General features: G+C 43.0%; 1 protein-coding gene across 3 annotated transcripts in view; it reads right to left on the bottom strand.

The window, feature by feature from the left end:
- Positions 1-23,633, bottom strand: part of ZNF285 (zinc finger protein 285) — a 38,614-nt gene extending 14,981 nt beyond the window's left edge. The window contains exon 1 of one of the 3 annotated variants that reach the window (XM_038528640.1): positions 23,391-23,633. The gene's annotated coding sequence lies outside the window, so the exon portion shown is untranslated. Of the gene's footprint in view, positions 1-23,108; positions 23,283-23,390 lie in introns of those variants that run through there. The other 2 variants (XM_038528638.1, XM_038528639.1) reach the window with 2 other exon arrangements.
- Positions 23,634-24,802: the final 1,169 nt, after the last annotated feature.

The following is a 24,802-nucleotide window of genomic DNA, read 5'->3' as shown; positions in this document are numbered from 1 at the left end:
AGACAGACCATTAAAAGACCATGAAGATAGATTAAGGGAAATAAATGACAATCTGAGGAAGAAAAACTTACGTTTAATTGGGGTTCCCGAGAGGACTGAAAGGGACAGAGGGTCAGAATACGTATTTGAACAAATCATAGCTGAAAACTTTCCTAATCTGGGAAGGGAAACAGGCATTCAGATCCAGGAAATAGAGAGATCCCCCCCCCCACTAAAATCAATAAAAACCGTTCAACACCTCGACATTTAATAGTGAAGCTTGCAAATTCCAAAGATAAAGAGAAGATCCTTAAAGCAGCAAGAGACAAGAAATCCCTGACTTTTATGGGGAGGAGTATTAGGGTAACAGCAGACCTCTCCACAGAGACCTGGCAGGCCAGAAAGGGCTGGCAGGATATATTCAGGGTCCTAAATGAGAAGAACATGCAACCAAGAATACTTTATCCAGCAAGGCTCTCATTCAAAATGGAAGGAGAGATAAAGAGCTTCCAAGACAGGCAGCAACTGAAAGAATATGTGACCTCCAAACCAGCTCTGCAAGAAATTTTAAGGGGGACTCCTAAAATTCCCCTTTAAGAAGAAGTTCAGTGGAACAATCCACAAAAACAAGGACTGAATAGATATCATGATGACACTAAACTCATATCTCTCAATAGTAACTCTGAGGGAGGAGGGGCAAGATGGCGGAAGAGTAGGGTCCCCAAATCACCTGTCTCCACCAAACTACCTAGAAAACCTTCAAATTATCCTGAAAATCTATGAATTCGGCCTGAGATTTAAAGAGAGACCAGCTGGAATGCTACAGTGAGAAGAGTTCGCGCATCTATCAAGGTAGGAAGACGGGGAAAAAGAAATAAAGGAACAAAGGCCTCCAAGGGGGAGGGGCCCCGCGAGGAGCCAGGCTGAGGCCGGGGCGAGTGTCCCCAGGACAGGAGAGCCCCGTCCCGGAGGAGCAGGAGCTGCACCGACCTTCCCGGGGGAAAGGGGCTCGTGGGGAGTTGGAGCAGGACCCAGGAGGGCGGGGATGCCCTCGGGCTCCCGGGGACAGTAACAGCAACTGCGCCCCGGGAGAGTGCGCCGAGCTCCCTAAGGGCTGCAGCGCGCACGGCGGGACCCGGCGGACCCGGAGCAGCTGAAGGGGCTTGGGCGGCGGCTCCGCGGAGGGGGCTGCGCGGCCCCGGGAGCAGCTCGGAGGGGCTCGGGCAGAGGAAGAGGCTCCGTGCGGAGGGGGCTGCGCGGTTCCAGGAGCAGCTCGGAGGGACTTGGGCGGCGGCTCCGCGGAGGGGGCTGCGCGGCCCGGGAGCGCGAATCCAACAGCGCAGGCTCCGGAGCACAGGGCGCCGGGACACAGCCCAGGATCCCGCCTCCCCCGGGACAGGCAGAGGCCGGGAGGGCCCAGGACAGCAAGGACGCTCCTGCCCCAGCTGAGCACATCAGCGGCCCCGCTCCGGAGCCTCCAGGCCCTGCAGACGGAGAGCTCGGAGTTCCTGCCGGAGCTGAATCCAGGTTTCCAGAGCTGGCCCGCCACTGGGGCTGTTCCTCCTGCGGCCTCACGGGGTAAACAACCCCCACCGAGCCCTGCACCAGGCAGGGGCACAGCAGCTCCCCCAACTGCTAACACCTGAAAATCAGCACAACAGGCCCCTCCCCCAGAACACCAGCTAGACGGACAACTTCCAGGAGAAGCCAAGGGACTTAAAGTACACAGAATCAGAAGATACTCCCCGGTGGTTCTTTTTTTTTGTTTGTTTGTTTTTGTTTTTGTTTTTGTTTTGTTTTGCTTTTTGATTTGTTTCCTTCCCCCACCCCCTTTTTTTCTCCTTTCTTTTTCTTTCTCTTTTTCTTCTTTTTTTTTTTTTCTTTTTCTTCCCTTTTTTTTCTCTTTCTCTTTTCTTTCCTTCTTTCTCTCCTCTCTTTTTCTCTTTTTCCCAATACAACTTGCTTTTGGCCACTCTGCACTGAGCAAAATGACTAGAAGGAAAACCTCACCTCAAAAGAAAGAATCAGAAACAGTCCTCTCTCCCACAGAGTTACAAAATCTGGATTACAATTCAATGTCAGAAAGCCAATTCAGAAGCACTATTATACAGCTACTGGTGGCTCTAGAAAAAAGTATAAAGGACTCAAGAGACTTCATGACTGCAGAATTTAGAGCTAATCAGGCAGAAATTAAAAATCAATTAAATGAGATGCAATCCAAACTAGAAGTCCTAACGACGAGGGTTAACGAGGTGGAAGAACGAGTGAGTGACCTAGAAGACAAGTTGATAGCAAAGAGGGAAACTGAGGAAAAAAGAGACAAACAATTAAAAGACCATGAAGATAGATTAAGGGAAATAAACGACAGCCTGAGGAAGAAAAACCTACGTTTAATTGGGGTTCCCGAGGGCGCCGAAAGGGACAGAGGGCCAGAATATGTATTTGAACAAATTCTAGCTGAAAACTATCCTAATCTGGGAAGGGAAACAGGCATTCAGATCCAGGAAATAGAGAGATCCCCCCCTAAAATCAATAAAAACCGTTCAACACCTCGACATTTAATTGTGAAGCTTGCAAATTCCAAAGATAAAGAGAAGATCCTTAAAGCAGCAAGAGACAAGAAATCCCTGACTTTTATGGGGAGGAGTATTAGGGTAACAGCAGACCTCTCCACAGAGACCTGGCAGGCCAGAAAGGGCTGGCAGGATATATTCAGGGTCCTAAATGAGAAGAACATGCAACCAAGAATACTTTATCCAGCAAGGCTCTCATTCAAAATGGAAGGAGAGATAAAGAGCTTCCAAGACAGGCAGCAACTAAAAGAATATGTGACCTCCAAACCAGCTCTGCAAGAAATTTTAAGGGGGCCTCTTAAAATTCCCCTTTAAGAAGAAGTTCAGTGGAACAGTCCACAAAAACAAAGACTGAATAGATATCACGATGACACTAAACTCATATCTCTCAATAGTAACTCTGAATGTGAACGGGCTTAATGACCCCATCAAAAGGCGCAGGGTTTCAGACTGGATAAAAAAGCAGGACCCATCTATTTGCTGTCTACAAGAGACTCATTTTAGACAGAAGGACACCTACAGCCTGAAAATAAAAGGTTGGAGAACTATTTACCATTCGAATGGTCCTCAAAAGAAAGCAGGGGTAGCCATCCTTATATCAGATAAACTAAAATTTACCCCAAAGACTGTAGTGAGAGATGAAGAGGGACACTATATCATACTTAAAGGATCTATTCAACAAGAGGACTTAACAATCCTCAATATATATGCTCCGAATGTGGGAGCTGCCAAATATATAAATCAATTATTAACCAAAGTGAAGAAATACTTAGATAATAATACACTTATACTTGGTGACTTCAATCTAGCTCTTTCTATACTCGATAGGTCTTCTAAGCAAAACATCTCCAAAGAAACGAGAGCTTTAAATGATACACTGGACCAGATGGATTTCACAGATATCTACAGAACTTTACATCCAAACTCAACTGAATACACATTCTTCTCAAGCGCACATGGAACTTTCTCCAGAATAGACCACATATTGGGTCACAAATCGGGTCTGAACCGATACCAAAAGATTCGGATTGTCCCCTGCATATTCTCGGACCATAATGCCTTGAAATTAGAACTAAATCACAACAAGAAGTTTGGAAGGACCTCAAACACATGGAGGTTAAGGACCATCCTGCTAAAAGATAAAAGGGTCAACCAGGAAATTAAGGAAGAATTAAAAAGATTCATGGAAACTAATGAGAATGAAGATACAACCGTTCAAAATCTTTGGGATGCAGCAAAAGCAGTCCTAAGGGGGAAATACATCGCAATACAAGCATCCATTCAAAAACTGGAAAGAACTCAAATACAAAAGCTAACCTTACACATAAAGGAGCTAGAGAAAAAACAGCAAATAGATCCTACACCCAAGAGAAGAAGGGAGTTAATAAAGATTCGAGCAGAACTCAACGAAATCGAGACCAGAAGAACTGTGGAACAGATCAACAGAACCAGGAGTTGGTTCTTTGAAAGAATTAATAAGATAAATAAACCATTAGCCAGCCTTATTAAAAAGAAGAGAGAGAAGACTCAAATTAATAAAATCATGAATGAGAAAGGAGGGATCACTACCAACACCAAGGAAATACAAACGATTTTAAAAACATATTATGAACAGCTATACGCCTATAAATTAGGCAATCTAGAAGAAATGGACGCATTCCTGGAAAGCCACAAACTACCAAAACTGGAACAGGAAGAAATAGAAAACCTGAACAGGCCAATAACCAGGGAGGAAATTGAAGCAGTCATCAAAAACCTCCCAAGACACAAGAGTCCAGGGCCAGATGGCTTCCCAGGAGAATTTTATCAAACGTTTAAAGAAGAAATCATACCTATTCTCCTAAAGCTGTTTGGAAAGATAGAAAGAGATGGAGTACTTCCAAATTCGTTCTATGAAGCCAGCATCACCTTAATTCCAAAGCCAGACAAAGACCCCGCCAAAAAGGAGAATTACAGACCAATATCCCTGATGAACATGGATGCAAAAATTCTCAACAAGATACTGGCCAATAGGATCCAACAGTACATTAAGAAAATTATTCACCATGACCAAGTAGGATTTATCCCTGGGACACAAGGCTGGTTCAACACCCGTAAAACAATCAATGTGATTCATCATATCAACAAGAGAAAAACCAAGAACCATATGATCCTCTCATTGGATGCAGAGAAAGCATTTGACAAAATACAGCATCCATTCCTGATCAAAACTCTTCAGAGTGTAGGGATAGAGGGAACATTCCTCAACATCTTAAAAGCCATCTATGAAAAGCCCACAGCAAATATCATTCTCAATGGGGAAGCACTGGGAGCCTTTCCCCTAAGATCAGGAACAAGACAGGGATGTCCACTCTCACCACTGCTATTCAACATAGTACTGGAAGTCCTAGCCTCAGCAATCAGACAACAAAAAGACATTAAAGGCATTCAAATTGGCAAAGAAGAAGTCAAACTCTCCCTCTTCGCCGATGACATGATACTCTACATAGAAAACCCAAAAGTCTCCACCCCAAGATTGCTAGAACTCATACAGCAATTCGGTAGCGTGGCAGGATACAAAATCAAGGCCCAGAAGTCAGTGGCATTTCTATACACAAACAATGAGACTGAAGAAAGAGAAATTAAGGAGTCAATCCCATTTACAATTGCACCCAAAAGCATAAGATACCTAGGAATAAACCTCACCAAAGATGTAAAGGACCTATACCCTCAAAACTATAGAACACTTCTGAAAGAAATTGAGGAAGACACAAAGAGATGGAAAAATATTCCATGCTCATGGATTGGCAGAATTAATATTGTGAAAATGTCAATGTTACCCAGGGCAATATACACGTTTAATGCAATCCCTATCAAAATACCATGGACTTTCTTCAGAGAGTTAGAACAAATTATTTTAAGATTTGTGTGGAATCAGAAAAGACCCCGAATAGCCAGGGGAATTTTAAAAAAGAAAACCATATCTGGGGGCATCACAATGCCAGATTTCAGGTTGTACTACAAAGCTGTGGTCATCAAGACAGTGTGGTACTGGCACAAAAACAGACACATAGATCAGTGGAACAGAATAGAGAATCCAGAAGTGGACCCTGAACTTTATGGGCAACTAATATTCGATAAAGGAGGAAAGACTATCCATTGGAAGAAAGACAGTCTCTTCAATAAATGGTGCTGGGAAAATTGGACATCCACATGCAGAAGAATGAAACTAGACCACTCTCTTTCACCATACACAAAGATAAACTCAAAATGGATGAAAGATCTAAATGTGAGACAAGATTCCATCAAAATCCTAGAGAAGAACACAGGCAACACCCTTTTTGAACTCGGCCATAGTAACTTCTTGCAAGATACATCCACGAAGGCAAAAGAAACAAAAGCAAAAATGAACTATTGGGACTTCATCAAGATAAGAAGCTTTTGCACAGCAAAGGATACAGTCAACAAAACTCAAAGACAACCTACAGAATGGGAGAAGATATTTGCAAATGACATATCAGATAAAGGGCTAGTTTCCAAGATCTATAAAGAACTTATTAAACTCAACACCAAAGAAACAAACAATCCAATCATGAAATGGGCAAAAGACATGAAGAGAAATCTCACAGAGGAAGACATAGACATGGCCAACATGCACATGAGAAAATGCTCTACATCACTTGCCATCAGGGAAATACAAATCAAAACTACAATGAGATACCACCTCACACCAGTGAGAATGGGGAAAATTAACAAGGCAGGAAACAACAAATGTTGGAGAGGATGCGGAGAAAAGGGAACCCTCTTACACTGTTGGTGGGAATGTGAACTGGTGCAGCCACTCTGGAAAACTGTGTGGAGGTTCCTCAAACAGTTAAAAATATACCTGCCCTACGACCCAGCAATTGCACTGTTGGGGATTTACCCCAAAGATACAAATGCAATGAAACGCCGGGACACCTGCACCCCGATGTTTCTAGCAGCAATGGCCACTATAGCCAAACTGTGGAAGGAGCCTCGGTGTCCAACGAAAGATGAATGGATAAAGAAGATGTGGTTTATGTATACAATGGAATATTACTCAGCTATTAGAAATGACAAATACCCACCATTTGCTTCAACGTGGATGGAACTGGAGGGTATTATGCTGAGTGAAGTAAGTCAGTCGGAGGAGGACAAACATTATATGTTCTCATTCATTTGGGGAATATAAATAATAGTGAAAGGGAAAATAAGGGAAGGGAGAAGAAATGTGTGGGAAATATCAGAAAGGGAGACAGAACGTAAAGACTGCTAACTCTGGGAAACGAACTAGGGGTGGTAGAAGGGTAGGAGGGCGGGGGGTGGGAGTGAATGGGTGACGGGCACTGGGTGTTATTCTGTATGTTAGTAAATTGAACACCAATAAAAAAAAAAATAGTAACTCTGAACATGAATGGGCTTAATGACCCCATCAAAAGATGCAGGGTTTCAGACTGGATAAAAAAGCAGGACCCATCTATTTGCTGTCTACAAGAGACTCATTTTAGACAGAAGGACACCTACAGCCTGAAAATAAAAGGTTGGAGAACCATTTACCATTCAAATGGTCCTCAAAAGAAAGCAGGGTAGCCATCCTTATATCAGATAAACTAAAATTTACCCCGAAGACTGTAGTGAGAGATGAAGAGGGACACTATATCATACTTAAAGGATCTATCCAACAAGAGGACTTAACAATCCTCAATATATATGCCCCGAATGTGGGAGCTGCCAAATATATAAATCAATTAATAACCAAAGTGAAGAAATACTTAGATAATATAATACACTTATACTTGGTGACTTCAATCTAGCTCTTTCTATACTCGATAGGTCTTCTAAGCACAACATCTCCAAAGAAACGAGAGCTTTAAATGATACACTGGACCAGATGGATTTCACAGATATCTACAGAACTTTCCATCCAAACGCAACTGAATACACATTCTTCTCAAGTGCCCATGGAACTTTCTCCAGAATAGACCACATACTGGGTCACAAATCAGGTCTGAACCGATACCAAAAGATTGGGATCGTCCCCTGCATATTCTCAGACCATAATGCCTTGAAATTAGAACTAAAACACAACAAGAAGTTTGGAAGGACCTCAAACACATGGAGGTTAAGGACCATCCTGCTAAAAGATGAAAGGGTCAACCAGGAAATTAAGGAAGAATTAAAAAGATTCACGGAAACTAATGAGAATGAAGATACAACTGTTCAAAATCTTTGGGATGCAGCAAAAGCAGTCCTAAGGGGGAAATACATCGCAATACAAGCATCCATTCAAAAACTGGAAAGAACTCAAATACAAAAGCTAACCTTACACATAAAGGAGCTAGAGAAAAAACAGCAAATAGATCCTACACCCAGCAGAAGAGAGTTAATAAAGATCCGAGCAGAACTCAACGAAATTGAGACCAGAAGAACTGTGGAACAGATCAACAAAACCAGGAGTTGGTTCTTTGAAAGAATTAATAAGATAGATAAACCATTAGCCAGCCTTATTAAAAAGAAGAGAGAGAAGACCCAAATTAATAAAATCATGAATGAGAAAGGAGAGATCACTGTCAACACCAAGGAAATACAAACGATTTTAAAAACATATTATGAACAGCTATACACCAATAAATTAGGCAATCTAGAAGAAATGGACACATTCCTGGAAAGCCACAAACTACCAAAACTGGAACAGGAAGAAATAGAAATCCTGAACAGGTCAGTAACAAGGGAGGAAATTGAAGCAGTCATCAAAAACCTCCCAAGACACAAAAGTCCAGGGTCAGATGGCTTCCCAGGGGAATTCTATCAAACGTTTAAAGAAGAAACCATACCTATTCTACTAAAGCTGTTTGGAAAGATAGAAAGAGATGGAGTGCTTCCAAATTCATTCTATGAGGCCAGCATCACCTTAATTCCTTTCTTTTTTTTTTTTTTATTTATGATAGTCACAGAGAGAGAGAGAGAGAGAGAGAGAGAGAGGCAGAGACACAGGCAGAGAGAGAAGCAGGCTCCATGCACCGGGAGCCCGACGTGGGATTCGATCCCGGGTCTCCAGGATCGCGCCCCGGGCCAAAGGCAGGCGCCAAACCGCTGCGCCACCCAGGGATCCCCGCATCACCTTAATTCCAAAACCAGACAAAGACTCCACCGAAAAGGAGAATTACAGACCAATATCCCTGATGAATATGAATGCAAAAATTCTCAACAAGATACTAGCCAATAGGATCCAACAGTACATTAAGAAAATTATTCACCATGACCAAGTAGGATTTATCCCTGGGACACAAGGCTGGTTCAACACTTGTAAAACAATCAGTGTGATTCATCATATCAGCAAGAGAAAAACCAAGAACCATATGATTCTCTCATTAGATGCAGAGAAAGCATTTGACAAAATACAGCATCCATTCCTGATCAACTCTTCAGAGTGTAGGGATAGAGGGAACATTCCTCAACATCTTAAAAGCCATCTATGAAAAGCCCACAGCAAATATCATTCTCAATGGGGAAGCACTGGGAGCCTTTCCCCTAAGATCAGGAACAAGACAGGGATGTCCACTCTCACCACTGCTATTCAACATAGTACTGGAAGTCCTAGCCTCAGCAATCAGACAACAAAAAGACATTAAAGGCATTCAAATTGGCAAAGAAGAAGTCAAACTCTCCCTCTTCGCCGATGACATGATACTCTACATAGAAAACCCAAAAGTCTCCACCCCAAGATTGCTAGAACTCATACAGCAATTCGGTAGCGTGGCAGGATACAAAATCAAGGCCCAGAAGTCAGTGGCATTTCTATACACAAACAATGAGACTGAAGAAAGAGAAATTAAGGAGTCAATCCCATTTACAATTGCACCCAAAAGCATAAGATACCTAGGAATAAACCTCACCAAAGATGTAAAGGACCTATACCCTCAAAACTATAGAACACTTCTGAAAGAAATTGAGGAAGACACAAAGAGATGGAAAAATATTCCATGCTCATGGATTGGCAGAATTAATATTGTGAAAATGTCAATGTTACCCAGGGCAATATACACGTTTAATGCAATCCCTATCAAAATACCATGGACTTTCTTCAGAGAGTTAGAACAAATTATTTTAAGATTTGTGTGGAATCAGAAAAGACCCCGAATAGCCAGGGGAATTTTAAAAAAGAAAACCATATCTGGGGGCATCACAATGCCAGATTTCAGGTTGTACTACAAAGCTGTGGTCATCAAGACAGTGTGGTACTGGCACAAAAACAGACACATAGATCAATGGAACAGAATAGAGAATCCAGAAGTGGACCCTGAACTTTATGGGCAACTAATATTCGATAAAGGAGGAAAGACTATCCATTGGAAGAAAGACAGTCTCTTCAATAAATGGTGCTGGGAAAATTGGACATCCACATGCAGAAGAATGAAACTAGACCACTCTCTTTCACCATACACAAAGATAAACTCAAAATGGATGAAAGATCTAAATGTGAGACAAGATTCCATCAAAATCCTAGAGAAGAACACAGGCAACACCCTTTTTGAACTCGGCCATAGTAACTTCTTGCAAGATACATCCACGAAGGCAAAAGAAACAAAAGCAAAAATGAACTATTGGGACTTCATCAAGATAAGAAGCTTTTGCACAGCAAAGGATACAGTCAACAAAACTCAAAGACAACCTACAGAATGGGAGAAGATATTTGCAAATGACATATCAGATAAAGGGCTAGTTTCCAAGATCTATAAAGAACTTATTAAACTCAACACCAAAGAAACAAACAATCCAATCATGAAATGGGCAAAAGACATGAAGAGAAATCTCACAGAGGAAGACATAGACATGGCCAACATGCACATGAGAAAATGCTCTGCATCACTTGCCATCAGGGAAATACAAATCAAAACTACAATGAGATACCACCTCACACCAGTGAGAATGGGGAAAATTAACAAGGCAGGAAACAACAAATGTTGGAGAGGATGCGGAGAAAAGGGAACCCTCTTACACTGTTGGTGGGAATGTGAACTGGTGCAGCCACTCTGGAAAACTGTGTGGAGGTTCCTCAAACAGTTAAAAATATACCTGCCCTACGACCCAGCAATTGCACTGTTGGGGATTTACCCCAAAGATACAAATGCAATGAAACGCCGGGACACCTGCACCCCGATGTTTCTAGCAGCAATGGCCACTATAGCCAAACTGTGGAAGGAGCCTCGGTGTCCAACGAAAGATGAATGGATAAAGAAGATGTGGTTTATGTATACAATGGAATATTACTCAGCTATTAGAAATGACAAATACCCACCATTTGCTTCAACGTGGATGGAACTGGAGGGTATTATGCTGAGTGAAGTAAGTCAGTCGGAGGAGGACAAACATTATATGTTCTCATTCATTTGGGGAATATAAATAATAGTGAAAGGGAAAATAAGGGAAGGGAGAAGAAATGTGTGGGAAATATCAGAAAGGGAGACAGAACGTAAAGACTGCTAACTCTGGGAAACGAACTAGGGGTGGTAGAAGGGTAGGAGGGCGGGGGGTGGGAGTGAATGGGTGACGGGCACTGGGTGTTATTCTGTATGTTAGTAAATTGAACACCAATAAAAAAAAAAAATAGTAACTCTGAACATGAATGGGCTTAATGACCCCATCAAAAGATGCAGGGTTTCAGACTGGATAAAAAAGCAGGACCCATCTATTTGCTGTCTACAAGAGACTCATTTTAGACAGAAGGACACCTACAGCCTGAAAATAAAAGGTTGGAGAACCATTTACCATTCAAATGGTCCTCAAAAGAAAGCAGGGTAGCCATCCTTATATCAGATAAACTAAAATTTACCCCGAAGACTGTAGTGAGAGATGAAGAGGGACACTATATCATACTTAAAGGATCTATCCAACAAGAGGACTTAACAATCCTCAATATATATGCCCCGAATGTGGGAGCTGCCAAATATATAAATCAATTAATAACCAAAGTGAAGAAATACTTAGATAATATAATACACTTATACTTGGTGACTTCAATCTAGCTCTTTCTATACTCGATAGGTCTTCTAAGCACAACATCTCCAAAGAAACGAGAGCTTTAAATGATACACTGGACCAGATGGATTTCACAGATATCTACAGAACTTTCCATCCAAACGCAACTGAATACACATTCTTCTCAAGTGCCCATGGAACTTTCTCCAGAATAGACCACATACTGGGTCACAAATCAGGTCTGAACCGATACCAAAAGATTGGGATCGTCCCCTGCATATTCTCAGACCATAATGCCTTGAAATTAGAACTAAAACACAACAAGAAGTTTGGAAGGACCTCAAACACATGGAGGTTAAGGACCATCCTGCTAAAAGATGAAAGGGTCAACCAGGAAATTAAGGAAGAATTAAAAAGATTCACGGAAACTAATGAGAATGAAGATACAACTGTTCAAAATCTTTGGGATGCAGCAAAAGCAGTCCTAAGGGGGAAATACATCGCAATACAAGCATCCATTCAAAAACTGGAAAGAACTCAAATACAAAAGCTAACCTTACACATAAAGGAGCTAGAGAAAAAACAGCAAATAGATCCTACACCCAGCAGAAGAGAGTTAATAAAGATCCGAGCAGAACTCAACGAAATTGAGACCAGAAGAACTGTGGAACAGATCAACAAAACCAGGAGTTGGTTCTTTGAAAGAATTAATAAGATAGATAAACCATTAGCCAGCCTTATTAAAAAGAAGAGAGAGAAGACCCAAATTAATAAAATCATGAATGAGAAAGGAGAGATCACTGTCAACACCAAGGAAATACAAACGATTTTAAAAACATATTATGAACAGCTATACACCAATAAATTAGGCAATCTAGAAGAAATGGACACATTCCTGGAAAGCCACAAACTACCAAAACTGGAACAGGAAGAAATAGAAATCCTGAACAGGTCAGTAACAAGGGAGGAAATTGAAGCAGTCATCAAAAACCTCCCAAGACACAAAAGTCCAGGGTCAGATGGCTTCCCAGGGGAATTCTATCAAACGTTTAAAGAAGAAACCATACCTATTCTACTAAAGCTGTTTGGAAAGATAGAAAGAGATGGAGTGCTTCCAAATTCATTCTATGAGGCCAGCATCACCTTAATTCCTTTCTTTTTTTTTTTTTTTATTTATGATAGTCACAGAGAGAGAGAGAGAGAGAGAGAGAGAGAGAGGCAGAGACACAGGCAGAGAGAGAAGCAGGCTCCATGCACCGGGAGCCCGACGTGGGATTCGATCCCGGGTCTCCAGGATCGCGCCCCGGGCCAAAGGCAGGCGCCAAACCGCTGCGCCACCCAGGGATCCCCGCATCACCTTAATTCCAAAACCAGACAAAGACTCCACCGAAAAGGAGAATTACAGACCAATATCCCTGATGAATATGAATGCAAAAATTCTCAACAAGATACTAGCCAATAGGATCCAACAGTACATTAAGAAAATTATTCACCATGACCAAGTAGGATTTATCCCTGGGACACAAGGCTGGTTCAACACTTGTAAAACAATCAGTGTGATTCATCATATCAGCAAGAGAAAAACCAAGAACCATATGATTCTCTCATTAGATGCAGAGAAAGCATTTGACAAAATACAGCATCCATTCCTGATCAACTCTTCAGAGTGTAGGGATAGAGGGAACATTCCTCAACATCTTAAAAGCCATCTACGAAAAGCCCACAGCAAATATCATTCTCAATGGGGAAGCACTGGGAGCCTTTCCCCTAAGATCAGGAACAAGACAGGGATGTCCACTCTCACCACTGCTATTCAGCATAGTACTGGAAGTCCTAGCCTCAGCAATCAGACAACAAAAAGACATTAAAGGCATTCAAATTGGCAAAGAAGAAGTCAAACTCTCCCTCTTCGCCTATGACATGATACTCTACATAGAAAACCCAAAGCCTCCACCCCAAGATTGCTAGAACTCATACAGCAATTTGATAGTGTGGCAGGATACAAAATCAATGCCCAGAAATCAGTGGCATTTCTATACACTAACAATAAGACTGAAGAAAGAGAAATTAAGGAGTCAATCCCATTTACAATTGCACCCAAAAGCATAAGATACCTAGGAATAAACCTAACCAAAGAGGTAAAGGATCTATACCCTCAAAACTATAGAACACTTCTGAAAGAAATTGAGGAAGACACAAAGAGATGGAAAAATATTCCATGCTCATGGATTGGCAGAATTAATATTGTGAAAATGTCAATGTTACCCAGGGCAATTTACACGTTTAATGCAATCCCTATCAAAATACCATGGACTTTCTTCAGAGAGTTAGAACAAATTATTTTAAGATTTGTGTGGAATCAGAAAAGACTCCGAATAGCCAGGGGAATTTTAAAAAAGAAAACCATATCTGGGGGCATCACAATGCCAGATTTCAGGTTGTACTACAAAGCTGTGGTCATCAAGACAGTGTGGTACTGGCACAAAAACAGACACATAGATCAATGGAACAGAATAGAGAACTCAGAAGTGGACCCTGAACTTTATGGTCAACTAATATTCGATAAAGGAGGAAAGACTATCCGCTGGAAGAAAGACAGTCTCTTCAATAGATGGTGCTGGGAAAATTGGACATCCACATGCAGAAGAATGAAATTAGACCACTCTCTTGCACCATACACAAAGATAAACTCAAAATGGATGAAAGATCTAGATGTGAGACAAGATTCCATCAAAATCCTAGAGGAGAACACAGGCAACACCCTTTTTGAACTCGGCCACAGTAACTTCTTGCAAGATACATCCACAAAGGCAAAAGAACCAAAAGCAAAAATGAACTTTTGGGACTTCATCAAGATAAGAAGCTTTTGCACAGTAAAGGATACAGTCAACAAAACTAAAAGAACCTACAGAATGGGAGAAGATATTTGCAAATGACATATCAGATAAAGGGCTAGTTTCCAAGATCTATAAAGAACTTATTAAACTCAACACCAAAGAAACAAACAATCCAATCATGAAATGGGCAAAAGACATGAAGAGAAATCTCACAGAGGAAGACATAGACATGGCCAACATGCACATGAGAATATGCTCTGCATCACTTGCCATCAGGGAAATAAAAATCAAAACCACAATGAGATACCACCTCACACCAGTGAGAATGGGGAAAATTAACAAGGCAGGAAACCACAAATGTTGGAGAGGATGCGGAGAAAAGGGAACCCTCTTACACTGTTGGTGGGAATGTGAACTGGTGCAGCCACTATGGAAAACTGTGTGGAGATTCCTCAAAGAGTAAAAATAGACCTGCCCTACGACCCAGCAATTGCACTGTTGGGAATTTACCCCAAAGATACAGATGCAATGAAACGCCGGGACACCTGCACCCCAATGTTTATAGCAGCAATGTCCACAATAGCCAAACTGTGGAAGGAGCCTCGGTGTCCATCGAAAGATGAATGGGTAAAGAAGATGTGGTTTATGTATACAATGGAATATTACTCAGCCATCAGAAACGACAAATACCCACCATTTGCTTCAACGTGGATGGAACTGTAGGGTATTATGCTGAGTGAAGTCAATCGGAGAAGGACAAACATTATATGTTCTCATTCATTTGGGGAATATAAATAATAGTGAAGGGGAATATAAGGGAAGGGAGAAGAAATGTGTGGGAAATATCAGAAAGGGAGACAGAACATAAAGACTCCTAACTCTGGGAAATGAACTAGGGGTGGTGGAAGGGGAGGAGGGCGGGGGGTGGGGGTGAATGGGTGATGGGCACTGAGGGGGGCACTTGACGGGATGAGCACTGGGTGTTATTCTGTATGTTGGTAAATTGAACACCAATAAAAAATAAATTTATTTTAAAAATAAAATAAAACTATCTGTGGTAAAGGACAAGTTTCATATTATTTTCACTAATATTTTGGTAAAATACAGTTTAAAAGAAATTTATAGAAAAAGGAAATACAGAGACATAAATTTCAAGCCCATTTAAAAGTGATTAAAGGGTACTTGGGTGGTTCAGTGGTTCAGTGTCTGCCTTTGGCTCAGGTTGTGATCCTGGGGTCCTGGACTCAAGACCCACATTGGGCTTCCCACAGGAAGCCTGCTTCTCCCTCTGCCTATGTCTCTGCCTCGCTCTCTGTGCATCTCGTTAATAAATAAAATCTTTAAAAAAATAAAAATAAAATTCGAGTAATCAATCATCATATGATCACTGAAACTGTTCTACAAATTTTTAAATGTATACACTCAATTTCTGAAATTATCTGGTCATAGAGCAGTAACATTTAGTTCTCCAACTGCCACCAGCCTGGTGGCCTTCCTTTGAGCTGCATGTTCTAGCAGCTTACAGGGTGACAGAATCAGGTTAATAGAATATGAATTGACTTTTTGCAAATTTTCACTCTTCCACCCCTCCTTCACTGCCTTTATTAGAAAGCTTCAATCACCCTTATTCTGGGCTCCAACAAAGATTTGCTAAATCTCCTAGTATGGTGTCAATCACATAGTTTTATAAAACCTACCAAGTAACATTTCTCTCTAACCCTGTCCCAAAAAAACCTATAAATCCTGAAGACAAAACCAAGCCTTAGTCCTTTATCTGCTGTACCTGGTAAAGATCCTGCCATTTATCAAGCACTCAGAGTTTCTTGAGATTAACAAACACATAAATAGAATCTGCTCTGATATACTAGGTGCTCATGCAAAGACACAAGCACACCAGGTTCTCCTCTTCCAAAATCTGTTCTCCCTGAAGAGCCAGCAATGGGTCAGGTTGATTTACATGCACACATGGACACACATGCACTCACACATATATGGGATGGAGTTTGGTTTCCTAGATTTCTGGTTTCAAGCCCTCCCCGCTTTTATAAAGTTGGGACCTGGTAGGAACCAGATGGCACATTCAAGTTTGAGGCAGGCAATTGATAAACAGACTACTTACACAGTGGTGTAGGCTGGGTGTAAGGAAACCACAGGGGAGAAGGCACTATGCTGGGAGTGACAGGAAGGTGTCATTACTACTTCTGGGCCTGAAGGGGTAACAGGAGGGGGATTCCCTGGAGCTGGAACAGAGTACTGTGTGCAAAATGTCCTTGGCAGGAACTGTAACTTTTTGTTGAGAAGTGCAGCCAGCCTATAGAGAGAGAACTGGAGGACTGGATACTCCAACTCACTCTTCTCTCTCTCTCCAAACTCCCAGGTTCTGACTTCCCACTGACTGAAGACAACCAGGCCAGATGGCCGGCTAAAAAGGTAAAGTGGAACTGGAAGTGGGAAACAAAGAGAATGTGGTGCATGATGCCCTGAGACCCTGCCCAGGTGTATGCAGCTCTCCCCCCGCAAATGCTCCTCTCACTCACTCAATCTGATCATCACTCTTATCTGAGTCACTGCAGCAGGATAGAGACCAGGTATTCATAGAAACGTCATTTTTAAAAAAGATTTCATTTATTTATTCATGAGAGACACACAGAGAGAGGCAGAGACACAGGCAGAGGGAGAAGCAGGCTCCCCAGGGGGAGCCTGATGCAGGACTCAATCCCAGACCTGAGGATCACACCCTGAGCCAAAGGCAGACACTGAACCACTGAGCCACCCAGGTGCCCCACAGCAACCTCTTGAGGGGAAGAGGATCCATGGGGAAAGCAGCAGTTGAATTTGGAACTGCAATTGCCCAGAAACACAGTCAGAATTCTAAGCCCCAAGTTCTTCCCCAAAATCCTGCTTCTAAATTCCTGGCTCTTTTTCTTAGAATTTCTAGAGGATCCAGGATGAGGAGAGAGACTAACCTGAACTCTTTCGGATGTACCTAGCAATCCTGTGTAATCACCTGGGGAACAGGATAAAGGCCATTTCTTCCATGTGCATGAGAGTAAATGTCATGTGATAATGACAAAAGTGTCTATCTGTGGATCTGTGAGTATCTGAGCCAAAGGACTCTATGAGATCTAACTTCAGCTCTAAGGGCCTGTGGCAGGGCTATCTCTTGTCTATGCTCATTTACCTTTGGACTGATTAGAAAAATGCATCCCTTCTTTAAGATGCTTTTCTCCCACCTGTTGGAAAATTCTTATACTACTTTTGTTAGAACAAAGAAACAAAGCACTTTTGCTGCTACTTGTTGAAAAACTGTGTGTGTTTTCTATGTGAATGGCACAGCTTCAATGTGGTCTCCTTGTGCAGAACCCAACCTGCACAAATGTATACAGCAGTCATACCCTCAGAAAGCTTATCCAAAATCCTAAGGCTGGGGGTGTCTGGGTAGCTTAGTCAGTTGAGCATACAACTCTTAGTTTCAAGCTCAGGGTTATGATCTCATGGATCAAGCCCCATGTCAGGCTTTTTGTTGAGTAGGGAATCTGCTTGAAGATTCCCTCCTTCTGCCTCTTCCTCATTCTTTCAAATAAATAAATCTAAAAAAAAAAAAAGACAAAAAACAAAACAACAACTAAAATCTCTAAAGGGTGTCTGGGCGGCACAGTCAGTTAAGCATCCAACTCTTGGTCAGGTCACAATCTCAGGTCACAATCTCAGAGTCCTGGGATCAAGCCCCACATGGGGCTCCACGCTCAGTGGGGTGTCTGCTTGAGACACTCTCTCCCTCTGCCCCTCCCTACCCCCACATGCTCTCTCGAATAAATAAATCTTTAAACAACAAACAAACAAAATGTAAGACTGGTGAGGCATGGCTGTGTGAATGTGACAAAGCCCATCACTGGCCAGTCCAAGTGACTACAAAGGACAGGACTATGGGAGAGTTTTCTTTTTTCTTTTTTTCTTTTTCTCTCTTTTTTTTTTTTTTTAGTTTTCTTTTTAAAAAAATTTTATTTATTTATTCATGAGAGACACACAGAGAGAGTCAGAGACACAGGCAGAGGAAGAAGCAGGCTCCCTGCAGGAAGCCCAATGTGGGACTTGATCCCAGGACCCCGGGATCATGACCTGCGCCAAAGTCAGATGCTTAACCACTGAGCCACCCAGGCACCCCTGGGAGGGCTTTTCTAATGATCTTCCCAAATTCCCTGTCCATGGGAATCATTCTTATTTCTTTGGTCAGATCACAAGATCTTGTACTGACACCCACTATAACTCTTCACATTGTACGGCAATTTTTCTGGTTACTTTTTGTTTTCTCTCCTGTAATGTGTGCTTTTGATGAGTGGAAATTATGCTAGTCATGTACATGTAGCAATAGGTGCCAAATAGATGAATGAATGGAGAAGTTTGGGCCTTTGCCAGACTTAATTCTCAGACTGAAAAGATCAGATCACGAGATCAAAAGTGCAAGGAAAACTGCCTGTATGTGACCCACGCATTCAGTGCTGACTCAGAAAAGGCAGCAGAGCTTAGCTGTTTAAAAAAAAAAAAAAAGACTCTGAGACCAGTCTGCCTAGGTCTGAGGCCTGGCTTCACCATCCATTGGCTGTGTGCCCTTGGGCAAACTATCTCCTGGTGCCTCAGTTTCTTCCTGTGTATAAGACAGGATGTTGAGAGAACCTATTTCTTAGTGTTGTGTGGGAACTCAGTAAGTCATTACACGTGAAGCTCTCAGAGCAGTGTCTAGTGTACAACAACCAATCAATACGTGTTGGCTCTTGGGTACAGGGTTGCATGCTAAGAGCCCCAGATGTAAAAGTAAAATTCAGTCCCTGATCTAAAAGTAGGCAAACGAGGAGGCAGAGAGGTGAGCAAATAAATTCACTGGGATGTGAGAAGGACTGCAACAGACATTCCACATAACTGAACAAAGACCCAAGGAACAGGAATCCAACACAACCCCTCCTGGTCAGGGAGGCTTTTGAGAGATGATAATTGAGCTGTGTAGTTGATGCCTGAAGAAACAATAGGCACTTGCCAAACTCACAAGGAAGGAAAAGGCTAATGAGCAACAATGGCAGTGTGGGCAAAACACACACACACACACACACACACACACACGTGGGGTCCCATCAAAGGCCAGGACGCACTGAGTACAGACCAGAACGCAGACTCACAGGGCAGGGTGGCTAGGATAATGCGGGAACATGAACAGGGGCCAAATCCTGGAGAATCTCAGAGTCTAAACGCTGTATTACTACTATTACCATCCTTCAAGTCCCAGTTTGGGTATTACTTCTTCAGGAAGTCCTCCTTGATAACCATCACCATTTTAGGTACTATCTTCATCTGTTCAAGCTGCTATAACAGACTACCACATACTGAGTGGCTTATAAACAACAGAAATTTATTTCTCATAGTTCTGGAGGCTGGAAGTCCAAGATGAGGGTGCCAGCACCATTAGGTGAGGGCCCTCTTCTGGATCACAGACTTCTTGTATCTTCACATGGCAGAATGGGCAGGGGAGTTCTCTAGAGCCCCTTTCATAAGGGCATTGATCTAGTTCATGGGGGCTCTGCCTTCATGCCATGACCACTTTTCAAAGCCTACCTCTTAATACCATCATATTGGGCCTTAGGATTCCAACATATGAATTTCAGAGGATACAAATATTGAGACCATGGCAGATATGTACTGTGGCTGGCATTTCTCCTATTATAACACTATACGACAGCTGCTTAATCATCTTCCACCTTCGGCTATAAGCTCAGAGAGAACAAGAATGGCATTTCTTCCTTCAACACATATTTCTTAAGTGCGTACTATATGCGAGGCAGTGATCCAGACACTGGAGATATAGGGCTATGAAGGAAAAAATTGTGGCAGGAGGATAGGAAATGAAATGGGGTGGTCAGGAGAAGACTCACGGGGGTGATCTGTAGGTAAAGGCCCAACAAAGTCAGGGAATGAACAATACAAACATGTGTCTGAAGAGCATTCTAGACAGAGGGGACAGCAAGTGAGCATCAACACCCAGAAGTGGCAGCATACATGGCATGTGGCTGAAGTGAAATGAGTCAGGGAATGAGCCATCAGACATGAAATAGAAGTAAACATGAGCCAGATGGAATGCAGTCTTCTAGGCTGTTTTAAGGACTTTGGCTGTTACCTTCATTAGATGGGAACAATGGAATGATTCTGAACTTGATAACTACATGATGTAATGTAGTTATCAACAGGATTTCTCTGGCTGCTGTTAAGAATGGACTAAGGAAGGCAAGAAGGAGAGCAGGAAGACCAGGTAGGAGGTTATCATGATAATCCCAGCAAGGGACGATGGTGCCTTGGGTCAGGGAAGTAGCGGTGGAGGCAGTGAGAAATTGCTGGGGTCTGCTTTTATATTGAAGATACAGTCAATGGGATCTGCTGATCACTTGCATCTGGGGTGGAAAGCAGGGAGAGGAGGCTCTGGCCTCAATGACTCAAAGGATGGAGCTGCCATTAACAGAAATGGGGAAGGTTTTATAGCGGCCAGTTCTGTAGAGGATCAGGAGCTCAGTTTTGGAAATATTAGGTTTGAGGTGTTGAAAAACACACCTATGTTTGCAGAGATAGAAGATAAAATTATCCCATTCTCAAAAGGAAAGAAGAGACATAAAATACCTATGAATCAGTTTCATTACGAAAAGAAGAAAACTTCAGGATTTTATTGAAACATCTGATGCTCTGACCACACCCCTGAACTCACAGTGACTCCCAGGGCCCAGGGGTCTAGTTTGAGGGGGAATTCGCAACATCTAGCCACCACATACTATACGCAACTACGAGTAAATCCAACTTTTTCTGCTTTCTCAGGGCACTTCCTAGCTGGTTAACTGGAAAATTGTTTCAAAAATATTTTATCATAAGAATTTCAAACACATGCAGAGGTAGATAGAATAGTCTAATGAACCCCCAGGTACCAATCATGCAGTTTAAGCAATTATCAACACTTGGTCTCTCTTGTTTTAACTATACCTCTACCCACTGCCCACATACATATTATTTGGAAGCATATCCCTGACACCATATTCACCATATTGTGTAATCCAGAAATACTTCATTATGTTGTTCTAAAAGATATGAAATAGTTCTAAAAGTGCTAATATCACACCTAAAATAATTAACATCAATTCTCTGATTTTATCAAATGTAGAGTCACTGTTCAAATTTCTAATTTTTAAAAATTTTATTTATTTATTCATGAGACACACACACACACACACAGAGGGAAGAGAGAGAGAGGCAGAAACACAGGCAGAGGGAGAAGCAGGCTCCCTGCAGGGAGCCCAATGAGGGACTTGATCCCCAGACCCCTGGCATCACGCCCTGAGCCAAAGGCAGATGCTCAACTGCTGAGCCACTCAGATGCCCCTCAGATTTCTAATTTGTTGACAGCAATTGAGCAATCTGCCATTTGCTCTGTATCCCATAAGCCTCAAAGTCTCCATTCCCTGCCTCACTACATGCAAGGTGAGGATGGGGTTTATAATTTGAGGCAATTCTCTTCAAACAGTATTCAGAGACCAGATTTCTAATCAGAGAGAGGAGAAAAGTCAAGAGGTAAGCAGAAAGAGTTAGGGGTCCCCCAAGAAAGAGGAGACATAGCTTCTTGACATAAAAAAAGTCAGTTCAGTCATTCTAGGTCCTGGCCATCTTGAGATCTAAGCCTGACTGGCACTATGCCCAAAGCACCTTCCTCACAGAACTTCCTGGGATATGTTGAAATTGCACAATAGACCTCAGTAGTTAGTAATTTAAAGGAACAAAAAAGGGGCACCTGCTGGGCTCAGTGGTTGAGCATCTGCCTTTGGCTCAGGTGTGATCCCGGGGTCCTTGGATCGAGTCCCGCATCGGGCTCCCCGCGGGGAGCCTACTCCTCCCTGTTTGTCTCTGCCTTTCTCTGTGTGCTTTTCATGAATAAATAAAATCTTTTTTTTTTTTTATTAAAGGAACTTAAGAGTATAAAAATAAACAGTCACTATCAAGCTGGAGATAGCCTGCTCAGGTCAGGAACAATCAATCAATGGTAAACTCTATGGTGCTGATTCCAAAGTGAAGTGAGGGGAAGCACACTCTTGAGTTATCTTTTTAGGATCTAAAGCCACTTGAGCACCGAGATACCAGACCAACTGGATCCAGAGAACTGATGATGCTGACCCTTGCCCTCATGACTTTGATTAGACCTGGGCTCTGTTACCTTAGGGATGACTTTTGTCCCCCAATTCCAGGCTGAATTTCTCATTGCACGCAAGCCCCTTCATGAATATGTATGAGCCATTAGCTTAAAACTTCCCCAGTTTTGTTATTCCAGGAGACCCTGCTTTGGAAAATACCGCCCGCCCCCCCCCCCCCCCCCCCCCCCCGTCCCCTTTACTTGTAGCAAGGAAAATCCTTCCTTTTCCTATAATCCGGCTTTAGTTGTGTCTTTTGCCTCAACACCCACCAAGTAGTGAACAAAGATGGATTTTGGGTAACAAAGATGCCCCCCTAGAGTCGGACCTGCCAAGTCCCAAACTCGGAGATCCAAGACTCAAGAGAAATCTGCCAAATCCCAAACTTCAGAATCCAAGAGCATCTAGGGCTGCTGAGCCAAGCGAGGCCAGGAATGAGGAGCCCAAGCCGTCCCCACACTCGGGGATGACGGCCGGAGCCAATCCCTCTCCACAGTCAGGGGATGCTTGGCCCAAACCGTTAACCCTCAAACCTGAGCCAACGCCCTCCTGTGCCGGTCCCGGGCCAGAGACGCACATTCCGAGACTGACAGCAACCCCGACGCGGGGACGCACAGCCCCGATCCCGAGCCTGCAGAGGCGCTGCCGGAGTCAGTTCCCCCAAACCCGGCTCCAGTCCTCCCACCTCCTCCCAGGGAATGCCGGGCGACCCCCTCGACACTCCGCCCCGCCCAGGAGGCTCCTCCATTGGCCACCAGTCCCCGCTTCCAACTCCTCCCACACGTCGATAGGGCCGGTCCCAGCAACACACACACCTTTCCCCCTCCTCGCTCGGGACGCCTCCGAAGGGGGGCGCGGTCCCGGCCTGACTCACCTCAGCGCCCCGAACAATGCCGCCCACAGCGAGCTCCCGGGCCCACAGCGCAGGCGCGAGAAGCCTGTGGACTACAATCCCCAGAAGCCCCTGCGCCGCCGTAGAAACCGCACGTGGGGTAGGGGTGGCAGTCTGGGGATCCGTGGCCCTCTTGCCGGGCCACCTGTGCTCTGCCCATTTATCTAAAACAGTAATAACAATCCGAATAGTGATAAAATAAGCGAAATGTTAACAATAATTAAGACAAATCATTCTCTGCCCATGATATAAAGGAGGGGCAAGATTCAATATCCTATCACCCGCAAATGAGCAATTATTCCCATTTTAATTATTACTTTTAAGGATTTTATCTATTAGAGAGCACAAACGGGGAGTGGCAGGCAGAGGGAGAGGGAGAAGCAGGCTCCCCACGGAGCAGGGAGCCCAACACCACTGGACTGGATCCCAGGACTCTAGGATCATGACCTGAGCTGAAGGCAGATGCTTAACACTACCTGGGCAACCCGGCTGCCTCCCCCATTCTAATGAAAAACCCTTACAGGTTCTTAATCTGCGGACATACTAATTTTAACACATGCAATTTTTCAATTAAAACTTAAATACCTTTTCCATTTCTATTGAAGACACTCTGGAAAATCTTCCGCACTTGAGAGCTGACAGTCCCATCATGTTTCCCTTTCTCTAGAGAAGCAGAATCAACCACCAGTGCCTTCTGTTTTGAATCAGGGGTCAGCACGAGTCTGGGTAGGTGGGAGTCTTATAAGAGACATATTTCCACAAATCACGAAGACATGGAAAGTTTTTATATTCCCTTGGAGAAGCCTCCCCCGTTGGGACTTATTTTTTGCATTTTAAGATTACTGTTAAAGTATCTTTTTTTTTGTGCCTTCATGGAGTAAGAAAACTGAATAATTATTTCACTAGAGGCCCACAGTTCTGGCCTGGAAGAAAGGACTGAAAAACGGGTGAGAACATACTCTCTTTTTTGCCAGCCCAGGTCCTAAACCAGGCAGATAATTGAAGAGCCCCCACCACCAAGCAGTGAGCAGGAGCTGAAGTTTAATATCCAGCTATACAGCTTGGTGTTGCAACTCATGGCACATAAAGGGGACAGTGAAGTTCTTCTGGCCTAGCCCTTCACATTAGTTTCATCGGGATCTTAAAAAAAAAAAAAAAAAAAAATCTAGTAAGATCTGCCAGAGATGGGAGTCACCCTTAATTTTGGCAGATCTTAAAACAGTCTATTGGATGGAGGAGGATGTTTAACAAATGCCTTGATAATAACTGCAATAACTATGTCAATCTTCCACATCTGTGTTAACTTATTCCCTTTCAGCCTCTCCTTTTTGACCT

This window comes from Canis lupus, chromosome 1 (genome assembly GCF_011100685.1).
Source record: "Canis lupus familiaris isolate Mischka breed German Shepherd chromosome 1, alternate assembly UU_Cfam_GSD_1.0, whole genome shotgun sequence".
In the NCBI taxonomy this organism is placed as follows: Eukaryota; Metazoa; Chordata; class Mammalia; order Carnivora; family Canidae; genus Canis; species Canis lupus.
Note: the sequence above shows the minus strand (reverse complement) of the source record. Positions and strands in the feature narration are given on the sequence as shown.